Source organism: Schistocerca cancellata, chromosome 2 (genome assembly GCF_023864275.1).
Source record: "Schistocerca cancellata isolate TAMUIC-IGC-003103 chromosome 2, iqSchCanc2.1, whole genome shotgun sequence".
In the NCBI taxonomy this organism is placed as follows: Eukaryota; Metazoa; Arthropoda; class Insecta; order Orthoptera; family Acrididae; genus Schistocerca; species Schistocerca cancellata.
The window spans coordinates 707,683,983-707,697,031 of record NC_064627.1 but is presented as its reverse complement, the minus strand read 5'-3'; the positions used below and the strand labels follow the sequence as shown (position 1 = coordinate 707,697,031).

The 13,049-nt window shown below is 43.4% G+C and overlaps 1 protein-coding gene across 2 annotated transcripts in view; it reads left to right on the top strand.

Annotated features, from left to right (window-relative positions):
• Positions 1-13,049, top strand: part of LOC126162505 (venom carboxylesterase-6-like) — a 189,550-nt gene that overhangs the window by 171,676 nt on the left and 4,825 nt on the right. The gene's annotated exons all lie outside the window — the stretch shown is intronic.

Genomic DNA, 13,049 nt, shown 5'->3' with positions numbered 1-13,049 from the left:
CTTCCTGAAGAAGGGTATTCATGAGGTTGATGTTGTATGCTTGTGAATTATCATCTCAAAAGATGAAAACATTGTCAAAATGTTGACTGTCGGACTGTATTTTAGAGGATCTTGTACTGACAGGGTACAGCCCCTCAAATCATCCTCGATAGAGATGGACATCACCCCAAAGTATGAGTAACCCACCTCCGTGCTGAATCCATGTATTGGACTCTGGCTGTCCGTACATTCTTCTGTGGTGATTGTCAGGTCTCAGACAAATTCTACATTCATTCGTGATGAGGATCCAGTACCACTCAGTTTTTCCACTCCCATTGTACTGTTGACTACCTTCTTCACATATCACTCATGTTGGAGTTTATTACAGTTATTCATTATGGATGTCTATACGATAAATTGATTATTTGGAGATGGTTGTATACTGTTGGGGCCAATACAGAGCTTCCGTTGTCCTGAAAAATCTAGTGTACAGTTTTGTTACATTTTCTTTAGGGTATCTACATCTACATACAAGGGACATCACTAAATAAATTAGATAAATTGATGTCGATTTGAAACAATTTATAGGAGTACTTTTGTAATTTCATTACTTTATGTTGGTAACACTGGGATGAGTTGAGAATGGCTGATGGGTAAAAATTGTATTGCTTAGAACCTCAATATTGCATGTAACAGTGATGTTACTGCTTGAAGTTTCCACATTAATTGAAAAAGGTTCAGTGCTCCATTTTACAGCATGGTGAAATTTGTACAAACCACAGAAATATTTAGAAGTGGGTAGAACAATTCAAAAATGGTTATATTTCAATGACTGATGAGCAACGTCATGGCTGGACAGTGGAAGTGTCAACTCCTTCACTTAAACCAGCGTAGATGACAGTATTCATGAAGACAGATGTATTACTCTTGAACAGATAGCAAAAACAGTTACAGTAAGTATTGGAACAGTTTATAATGTTACTGATAGTGAGCTCAAGTACAGCAGAACAAGTGCAAGGCTCACCCCAAATGAGTTAATGCAACAGCACTAGGAAACAAGACTCAAAGTGTGTACAGACTTGGTAGATCCCTATGAAAGGGAAGGTGTCCCTTTTCTAAACAAGATTTCCATTTGTTTGGTCACTCAAAAAAGCATTACATGGAAAAAAGTTCAGCAACAACAAGGAGGACTAAGAGTTTATAGAAAAAGTGACTCAAACAATAAAATAAAGATTTCTTTGTATCAGGTCAGGGTGTATACAACCCGGGAGATCCGGGAAAAACCCAGGAATTTTTTCGTCTGGGAAAAACCCGAGAATTTTTCATTGTTTTAGTTATCAGTTAAATTTTTGTGGTTTTGACTGGTAAGAACCAATACTCTAAAAAAGGATATTACTGTATCCCGCTTCTGTAGAATAATGCTGCAACAACAAAACATGAACGAGAAAAAAAAAAAAAAAAAAAACGAAAAATAAAACATAAGTCGGCAAAGGAAATGCACCATATACAACAACAAAACACAGCACTCATACAAGCGTCTGCCAACAGCAAAGTATGTCAAAGGCTTTAGGAAGAATACGTAAAGCTTCCTAACAACAAATTGCCTCCGATGAGCATGACGTGACAGCTGTTGTAAATAGATTCGTTTGAGCAGTTGCGGGCGGGCTCATGCGCAGTTGAGTAGCGTATGAGCAGTACTTTCTCCCGCTTCTGGCTAACAGATGTGTGGCTGGAGGCCACTGCTTAATATTGCCCCAGTTCGGAAATATCGTAGATCCGGGGCTAACGCACAGAGCAGTCTGAGTTGTAGAGGGGAGGTGGGTAGTCTCCATGTGACCTGTGTTTATGTTTAGTGATTGTGCTGTTTCCTCTCTGTTTATTGCTCTCACGTCAAATGAAAACAAAACGGATTTCTGTGGTTGGGAGCTATCAAGTGCACGTTTTCCATCTTCTAGCTTGTATGGAACTATGCCATAAAAAAAGGAACCAAACATGAGATAATACAGTACTAGTACTCAAGATAATTTACATCTGAATCTGGACAAACGAATGTGCACTAAATAAGCCGAATTATGCATTTTAGTTTGGTTCACGAAATTCCGATACTCTTGAAGTATCCTCCGATGTCTTGTTCCTTTCATGACATAATTCAAGATCTTTTAATGTTTTACACGTACGAAAATACTGGCTTCCTGCGTCATTGTAGCCGCACAAACTCAGTGACACCTGTTATCTGGCGCTCTCTGGCAACTGCTGAACGAACCAATTTCTAACAGGTCACGGGAAAAATATTGCGAATGGTGGTTTTAAAAGCGTTACTTTCAAAGTAAATTTCCTTTTCCACAAGATGAACTATGTGCGAGAATGTACGATGAATTTCTTAAATCACAGAGTGTTTGACTCATTTACAAATCAACTCTTTGAGGACGACAATCTAGAAGAATTTCAAGCGCAGATCAGACATTTACAATGTCGTTATTAAAAATTTTACTGGCACATTTGTGTGATGTATCTTAGAGTGTAACACACACAAAAAGATCAACATTATATGTGGAAGCTTAGCTTGTCTTGCAGCTTATTAATCTTAGAGACCAATATTATATGTGAAAGCTTTGTTTTTCTTGTAGCAACACCGTCTGTATTAATTTAAACCATTAACTTTTCTTATTTGTGTGTTCGCTCTACTTAAGACTGATCTTGCTATTGGTTGACTACATCACTTGTCCTATGGGTCATCAGCTGGCGAGATCACGTGACATGAGCTATGACTGGCTTACAAAAGCGCATCGCAATCTCGATTTCAATGCTTCGGAAAGAAACATGCGATGTTTGGTGGAATTCGAATTTATATCATTGTAGCACGAAAAAATGCAGCGTATATGTTGCTGCACATCAAAGTATTTCCAAAATGTGTTTTTCCCCACCTGAGTTTCGTTTTGCTAAAGTGCCAGGAAATTCTACATCGATGTAGAAAACCATAAACATTCTAAGGAGTGGTAAGTTTTATAGTGACACGGAAAAGTATACTGTCACTTAACATGGAAAAATTGTATTTTCACCCGGGAGAAAGTGTATTTTCAACCGGGAAATCCAGGAATTTTTTTCCTTGTCCATGTATACACCCTGCAGGTACACTGGTTGTCATTTGCTAAGGAACAGAGACATCGTTGGACAAAATAATCACAGGCAAAGGACGACATGACAGATAGTATATATGTAATAGACATGGAGTGGTATTTTTGTAACAAAAGATGGTACAGTTTTCACTACATGAGAAAGGGATAATATTTAACACAGGTCAGATTCTCAACGTGAAGGTCGATATTGGGCCCTTCTTGGGCACTGATGCATATTTTGCAGCTATAATTCATGCTGGCTACCCAACTGTCAAGGAGCCATTGGGGAATATTATCTCACTCCTCTCTCAAGGTAGTTTTCACTTCTTGCACAGTTTGGGGAGGAGGTGTTTATTGAGAAACACATCTGCCAAAGGCATCCCAAGCATGTTCTACGGGGTTTAGGTCCAGGGAGTATGCAGGCCATTTCATACGTTCAATATCTCCAATTTCCAATATGTCCTATGCCTCAGAGACCCTGTATGGGTGAGCATTGTCACCCATAAACAGAAAGTCAGGACCTACTGCACCCTCAAACAGATGGACATGATCCAAAATACCACTGTGCTGTAATGGTACCTTGTGCAAAGATATGCAGTGATGTTTGGTCATTGTGCATAATACCTGCCCACACATGCCTAGGTCATACCAACGACGTTGCTGAACATTCTGTGGTATGTATTCCTGGCTCTCTCCACATTAACTGGTGGCCAGACTCACTTGCCACTGTGAAGTAGGATTAATCAGAGAACATCACTCTGAACCATTATTGCTGACCCCAGCCAATATGCTCCCTCCATCAACAAACACATTCTTGATGATGGTCTGGTGGAAGTGGAATGCATTTAAATATGTGTCTGAGCATACAAACCAGCCTGATTTAATCACTGTGAAGTGGTTCTGGTGGAGATATGTGTACTGATAGATGTTGCGAAGCCTGCAGCAGTCTGCCTAGGAGTGAGATGTCTGTTCCTTTTTGCCACGAGGAGTGTGTATCAATCCACTTGTGGTGTGGTGGTCCATCTATGGCCATTGGCATGCTTTCACATAGCATCTTCACCTTCAGGAGCCTTTTGACATTTTCAGATACATCCACTACTGTGGCCACAGCAGTGACACTTTGACAGGCTAAAAGCTGTCCAACTGCTTGTCCATGAATGTAAGCACTCAAATAATGTCTTGTTGCAGACATGTTCCCATATCGCACAGAATGTCACACTAATTAGTTCCTCAACACCGAATTTTCTCATTTTGAGACTAGTGAAGGAGTGATCTCTTTTACTTGCTAAAACCATCCAACTGCCTAAAATACTGCTTTATTTAAGACAACCAGTTTTGAAAGACTTTACTGTCATCTTCAGGTCTTAAAGATTTTTTTTTTTTTTTTTGTGGAACATGTTCATTTTATGTTGGACTTCACACCAGCCTGATGTGAGTTTCAATGTAAAATGAAAACATTTCACAACAAAAAGACCTAAAGATGTAGCAAAGTTTTCTTAAATAAAGAAATATTTTATGTGATCTGGACTGTTAAATGTTTTTTAGCAGCTCCACAACAAATTTCATCAACACCATACTGCACAAACTGTTGAATGCATACAGAGCTTTTTCACTCCAATTATGACATCCCACCCTCTCCATTTCCTTTTACTATCATTGGTCAAGTGTTTTGTAGCAGTTGTCAGTTGTTCCATAGGAACTGGCAGTTTTTCCTCAGCAACTGTCAAGTATATATATTAAAAAACTAGTTTATTGTTGGGACAAGTGTATTACTGATAGTGGGAATTTTGTTGAGAAATACAAAGTCTCACTTTATATATATATATATATATATATATTTTTTTTTTTTTTTTTTTTTTGTGTGTATGTTTGTGTTTGTTTGTGTGTCTATCGACCTGCCAGCACTGTTTCAGTTCTGATGTGTAATGTGTACACATCTGCTAAGGGAAGGAGAAAAGTCTCAGTGTTGCTTGTCCAGGTATGCAAGAAGGTAGAAAAGATATCTTTCTGTGAACATTTCTTGTGGGACTGTATGCAAAGTTTAATTTACGAGACTCCTGTAGAGACAAAGGAAGAACTGCTGGCACGAGTTCGAGCCACTGCACTAGAAATTGAAGAGATGGAATGGAGTGTGTGTACTAGAACATGGTTCATAGGAACAATGTCTGTAACAATGTTGTTAGTCACCACATAGAACCACTGTTGTAATGCATCAGTACTGTACAGTATGCTTTTTTGTTTTTAAATAGTGTAAATACATACTGTTCAAGTGTTTATAACAACAAATGTACTTAAGTTATAAATGGATGTTATATTATGTTTCCTTTCGAACTGTTACCTAACAATTGTAATGCATCACACCCACTTCAGTTCCTCAAGCAGAAGTGGATGTGTTAAACATCGGAACTGAAACCGTCACAGAACAGAAACAGTATCTTTCTAGACATGGGTTCCTATTCAAAATATTATGTACTCACTCTCCTCTACAAGTCCTAGAAGTTTTGTAATGGTAATTTCTGAACACCCTGCACATGTGGTCCCATTTACCGATGAACCACATTTTCTTAAAATTCTCCCAATAAACCAAAGTCAACCAGTCACCTTCCCTATTACCATTCTTACATGCTCATTCCATTTCATATTTCTTTGCAATATTATGCCTAGATATTTAACCAACATGGCTGTGCCAAGCAGTACACAGCTAATGCTATATTTAAAGATTAAGGATTGTTTTCCCCACTCATCTGGGTTAACTTACATTTTTCTGCATTTAGAGTAAGCTGCCATTCATCACACCAATTACAAATTTAGTCTAACTCATCTTGTATCCTCCTAAAGGCACTCAATGATGACACCCTCCCATACACCACAGCATCACCAGCAAACAGCCGCACATTTGCTGCTCACTCAGTCCATCATATCATTTCTATATAGAGAGGATAAGAGCTGTCCTATGACACTTCACTGGGGCATGCCTGATATCCTCATCTCGGAACAACACTCACCCTCAGGGACAACATACTGTGTTCTAATACTAAAGAAGTCTTCTGGCCACTTTTTACACTCAAACCTTCATTAACAGTCTGCAGAGGGGCAACACGTCAAATGCTTTCCACGAATCTAGGAATATGGAATCTGCCTGTTCCACTGTTTACAAGGTATCATGTAAGAAAAGGGCAAGCTGAGTTTCGCACAAGCGATGCTTTCTAAATCCTTGCTGATTTGTGGACAGAAGCTCTTTGTGCCAAGGAAATTTGTGTTTTATTATAGTAATTGAATATTTGAATGATACTGCTTTGGTCCATGCCAATTTTGAGGGGAACTTTCTCTGCTGACAACCCTCCTAGTCTGAACATGACACTGAGGGCATGGTCTAAGCTTGTAAGCCCCCTTCATTGCACAGAGTGTCTGGACAGTGTACACAAGCTGTAATGTTCCATTCATGATTCAAGACACAATGCTATCTATGGAATTACTCTGGGAATGTGGGTTTACTTTCAACCGCATTACACAGATAGCCCCAAACCAAGACCGAGCGAGGTGGCGCATTGGTTAGCACACTGGACTTGCATTAGGGAGGACTACAGTTCAATCCCACATCCGACCATTCTGATTTAGGTTTTTTGTGATTTCCCTAAATCGCTCCAGGAAAATGCTGGAATGGTTCCTTTGAAAGGGCACGGCCGACTTCCTTTCCCGTCCTTCCCTAATCCGATGAGACTGATGACATCGCTGTTTTGTCTCTTCCCCTAAACAACTCAACACAAACCAAGTCATAAGGGTGATAGAATTTTCTTGAGCCATTTACATAAGATACATCTTAAAAGAGAGAGCTGTTTCACTGAGAAACATCTGTAAAGCATTCCCTAATGTGTGGCACCACTGCCTTAGCTTCTCTTCCTTCACAGCTGAAGGTCCCACAAGTCACACAGTTCCCTGTTAATTTCAGTCATATTATGCCAATTTGCATTGGAAATTCAATCACTTACTGTTATTCACACATGTAAGGAATATTATCTTTTTTATATTCATTTAGACTGTCATACAAATAACCTAACTTCCCTGCTCTAAAGGTTACCATTATAGCTTCTAACACTGGCTCCTAGGTTCAATTTATGGTGATGCCCTCAGATTTTTCTGTGGTGGAAAGATTTGGAAAGGGATCTGCTTGACCTAATGAAATTAACTGAGAAGCTTCTCAATGAAATAAGTAACAAAGCTGACACATGTGCCGCTGAAGTGGCACTGATTTGAAAGGTTTGGACTGGGCTAGGAGCCAGGTCACACTTCAGTTTAGTAATCAAAGTAACTGGTCTTCAGCATTCTATAAGTTACGCGAGCCTATCTGGTCATCCCAAATACTTCATAGAACTTTGCCATTCTCGGCAGTGTATGGTTTTGGCAGAACTAGTCGAGTTGATATAAGAAGATACCTGACAGCTTTCAGCTGCAAGTGAAAATAGCAGTTTATATAGCAGCAACAACACTGAGGCACCGAAAAAGAGGCATTTACAAAATCATGTTACGTGGTTGGGTAAGGTAGGTGCACAAAGCTGCTGTGCTCAGCCAACTGTTACTGTCAGGGATCATCTTATGCTGAAGCGACTATAGGGTTACCAAACTATTCCTCTATAACTGTAACCTAAGTGCATGTCCATGCACCACCATTTGGCTTGATGGAATATGCTGTATGCCATAAAGGCTATAACTGTCAGCATCACTACTGAAAGAAAAATTTTACAACTGAATAACCAGAAACTAAAATGAGTGGATTACAAATCTGTCCAACTATACTAAACTTGTGCTGTGTGTTGAAAGCAAAGATGATCAATCGACAGTAGCAATGGGTTATGAAATCTTATGGAAGGACCTAACCAGTTCCTCTTCTAAGCCTTCAACTGACATACTAATATAATCTCCAATCACTCCTTTCGGCCTTTTGGGTAATGAGTGAAAATGCCCAACAAACTATTAAAACGAGCAGGAAGATACCATGCCAAGTGTTTCAGGGCTCAGTCAATCCCTCACTAACTCAAAACATGATGCACACCCATAAAAAGTGTTTATGAAAAATGTAGTAGAGTACGTGAGTCATCTACGCTGAAGAGCCAAAGAAAGTGATACACCTGCCTAATATTTTGTAGGGCCTCCGCGAGCACGTAGAAGTGCTGCAACATGACGTGGCATGGACTTGACTAATGTCTGAAGTAGAGCTGTCCATATATCCATAGAGTACAACGGGGTGAAGATTCTTCTGAACAGTATGTTGCAAGGCATCCCAGATATGCTCAAAAATGTTCATGTCTGGGGAGTGCTTAAACTCAGCAGAGTGTTCCTGGAGCCACTCTGTAGCAATTCTAGACGTGTGGGGTGTCGCATTGTCCTGCTGGAATTGCCGAAGTATGTTGGAATCCACACTAGACATGAATGGATACAGGTGATCAGACAGGATGATTACGTACGTGTCACCTGTCAGAGTTGCATCTAGACATGTCAGGGATCCCATATCACTCCAACTGCACATTCCCCACACCATTACAGAGCCTCCACCAGCTTGAACATTCCCCTGCTGACATGCAGGGTCGATGGATTCGTGAGGTTGTCTCCATACCTGTACATGTCCACCCGCTCGATAAAATTTGACACAAGACTCGTCCAGTCAGGCAATGTGTTTCCAGATTAAAACTGTGTGCCTGACCAAGACTCGAACTCGGGACCTTTGCCTTTCACGGGCAAATGCTCTACCATCTGAGCTACCAAAGCACGACTCACGCCCGGTCCTCACAGCTTTACTTCTGCCAGTATCTTGTCTCCTACCTACCAAACTTTACAGAAGCTCTCCTGCGAACCTTGCAGAACTAGCACTCCTGAAAGAAACGATATTGCGGAGACATGGCTTAGCCACAGCCTGGGGGATGTTTCCAGAATGAGATTTTCACTCTGCAGCGGAGTGTGCGCTGATATGAAACTTCCTGGCTGATTAAAACTGTGTGCCCGACCGAGACTCGAACTCGGGACCTTTGCCTTTCGCGGGCAAATGCTCTACCATCTGAGCTACCGAAGCACGACTCACGCCCGGTCCTCACAGCTTTACTTCTGCCAGTATCTCGTCTCCTACCTTCCAAACTTTCGCGGGAGAGCTTGTGTAAAGTTTGGAAGGTAGGAGACGAGATACTGGCAGAAGTAAAGCTGTGAGGACCAGGCATGAGTCGTGCTTCGGTAGCTCAGATGGTAGAGCACTTGCCCACGAAAGGCAAAGGTCCCGAGTTCGAGTCTCGGTCGGGCACACAGTTTTAATCTGCCAGGAAGTTTCATATCAGCGCACACTCCACTGCAGAGTGAAAAATCTCGTTCAGGAAATGTGTTTCCAGTTATCAACAGTCCAATGTCAGTGTTGATGGACCCAGGTGAGGTGCAAAGCTTTGTCTCATGCAGTCATAAAGGGTGCACAAGTGGGCCTTCAGCTCTGAAAGCCCATATTGATGATGTTTCATTGAATGGTTCACATGCTGACATTTTTTTGATGGCCCAGAATTGAAATCTGCAGCAATTCGCAGAAGTGTTGCACTTCTGTTGCTTGAATGATTCTCTTTAGTCGTTGTTGGCCCCGTTCTTGCAGGATCTTTTTCCAGCTGCAGTGTTATCAGAGATTTGATGTTTTACCAGATTCCTGATATTCACAGTACATTCGTGAAATTCCAAATCCTCACTTCATCGCTACCTCTGAGATGCTGTGTCCCATCGCTCATGCACTGGCTATAACACCATGTTCAGTGTCACTTAAATCTTGATAACGTGCCATTGTAGCAGCAGTAACATATTTAACAACTGTGCCCCCAGGGGCTCAGCATTCATTTGCTGAGTACAGGCTTGGTGACCCCGGGGTCCTGAGCTGGGGACTGGTCAGCACCGCCAGTCTCCTGTCACCGTAACCCCCGGACATGCTTCAGCAACCACCGTATGGCACGGCGGTGGGGGGAATGGTAATCTTGGCTTGACCGCCTGGATTGCGAGGAAGGCCAACCTCTATAAAAACTCCTCAATCTTACGGTGTGCTCCACGCCTATAAGATGCATGGCTGTTGGTGTGGAACAGTCGCAAGAGGGCAACCTCTGGGGAACCTGCCGCACCCCAGTTGTATAAGGCTTACTCAAGCACGCGGGGCTCTGTCTGAGTGGACTTTTAGTTCCCTAGCTGCTTGTGGGACCACAATGGACCCTTCGATCTCTACATTTCCCCCTACCAGTGGATTGGGTGGGACACTGGTAGGAAAACACACCCCATCGAAAAAGCGACTTCATGCTGCGAGTCCTCCAGCGCCTAGTGTTGCTAGAGATTTATCCGATTGTCGTAACAGAGCACATGCTGATAATCAGAATGTGTTTTTGATGGTTAAACGGAAGGAGGGTAGCTTTGAGAGGGTTTCTCCCTTTTACATCCACAAGGGTATTGAGGGAATTGCAGGAACACTGAAATCTGTGAAGCGACTGCGCAATGGGTCTTTGTTAGTTGAGACTTCTAGTTCCCGTCAAGTCGCTTCTCTTCGGAAAGCAACCTGTCTCGGAGAGTACGCTATCGAGACCGAGCTCCACTCCACTTTGAATTATAGTAAGGGTGTTGTGACATGTAGGGACTTGGTGGATATCCCCACAGACTAGTTAAAATCTGAGTAGGCTGACGAAGGTATTGTTGACGTGCAGCATATTATGAAACGAATCGATGGGGAACTAGTCAAATCCGACTTGTTTATCCTCACGTTCAGTTGCCCGAGACTCCCATAGCATGTTAAAGCAGGTTTCTTACGTTTGGCAGTACGGCCATATTTCCCCAACCCAATGCGCTGTTTTAAATGTCAGCGCTCTGGGCATACTACGTTGGGGTGCAATGGGATAGCCACTGGTGGTAAATGTTGTCAGCCTGCCCATGAAGGAGCCAATTGTTCATCGCCTGTGAAGTGCGTGAATTGCTCTGGGAGTCACCCTGTCTGGAGCCGAGCCTGCCCCATCTATCTCGAAGAACAGAAGATACAGGAGATTAAAACATCTAAGCGCATCCCCTATGGTGAGGCCAAGAAGCTCTTTAAGGCCATGCAGCCTCCTGTGTTTACAACATCTTTTGCTTCCTCTCTGAAAAAACCGGTACAGTTGGCCACTGTTGCTATGCAAACGGAGGTTGCTAGTGTTAGCACTAATACCTGCGTTTGCCAGTGCACTTGTGCTACTGCAGTCGTTTTGAAACCTGCAGCTCTCCCCGCAACGTCGGACAAAGCCGTGGTTGCTGACATTGGGGTACTTCCTGCCTCTCCCCATATGGCACCTTCTGCCAGGTGAGTAAAGCTCCAACTGTTGACAAGGCTGTGCATTCTAAGTCCCCCAAGACAAAGACGCCACCTGAGGAGACTAGTCAGGGTTGGTCCGATGACGAGGCCATCGTACTGTCTGACATCTCCCTTGGGTTGTCATCGGACCCGATGGACATTGATGTCGGTTGGGGGTGATCTTCTCGCCCCAGGAATAAATCTCCAGCCAGTACGGGCTCTCCTCCAAAGCACAGAGGCAGGGTGAAAGTTCAGCCACCCTGATCACTGACTCCCATATTACAGTGGAACCTGAATGGGTTCAGGATGCATGTGGCCGAATTACAACTCCTTGTATGAGAGTGCCCTTTGTGCTAATGTCTCCAAGAGACACATTTTCGGGCCACTGATGCTCCTTCTTTACGGGGCTATACCGTATATCGAAAAGATGATCTGACGGGGGAAAGGGCAAAGGATGGTGTTGCGGTTTTTGTCCGTGACATGCACTACTCATCTGAGCTCCCTCTCGTTACAGACTTGCAAGCAGTTGCAGTTGACCTTCTTATGGGTCAGAGGGTCACAGTCTGTTCAGTTTACTTACCACCTCAGGATGCAATAAACTTGAGGCTCTCACAGACCTTATTAGCCAACTACCCCACCCATTTTTTTCTTCTGGGGGACTTCAATGCTCATAATGTCTTATGGGGCTCTCCGACTACTTGCCCCAGGGGTCGCGTTCTGGAAAGCCTCATGATGTCTGAAGAATTGTGCATCCTTAACTCTGGTGCTCCCACTCATTTCTGTACTGCTTCTGGGTCGTCATCAGCTATTGACCTTTCCTTTTGCTCTCCAGCACTCACGGATTCTGCTCTGTGGGAGGTTGCTGCTGACCTCCATTCTAGTGACCACTTCCCCCTTTGGCTTCGCCTCCTGGATGAGGCTGTGGCATTACCAGTGCCATCCCGGTGGCACATCTGCAGAGCTGACTGGACATTTTTCAGCCAACTGGCTGTTTTGGAACACTGTGCCAGCGTCCACGAATGGGTCGACCATGTTACAGCCGTGATCTCCCATGCTGCTGAATTGTCAATCCCACGGTCATCCGGTCATCCCAAGAGGCATTCTGTCCCTTGGTGGACCACTGAGTGCTGCTCAGCCATCCGAGCCCGTCGTGCAGCTCTGCGCCGCTTCAAGTGCCGTCCCTCAGCTGACAATCTTGCGCCCTTTCGGGTGGCAAGGGCCAAGGCACGGCGAGTGATTAAAGAGAGCAAACGACAGTCATGGCAATCGTTCTTTAACTCCATCTCCCGCTCCACTAGTTCTACGAAAGTATGGGAAGCCATCAGGAGGATTTCCGGGAAACTCAACCAACTACCTGTCACGGCATTGCTGCATCAGGGATGTCTCCTCACAGCGCCGAGAGACATTGCCCAGACACTGGCCATGCATTTTGCGGAATCTAACGCCACTATTAACTGTGATCCAGATTTCTGCCACTACCGCACTGCCATCGAGAGGGGTCACTTGGACTTCCGATCTCCAAATTCTGAACCTTACAACTGCCCCTTCACAATGTGGGAAATGGATTCGGCACTGCCTGTGGCTCATGATACTGTGCCCGGTCATGATCAAATCCGGTACAGCATTCTGCAGCACTT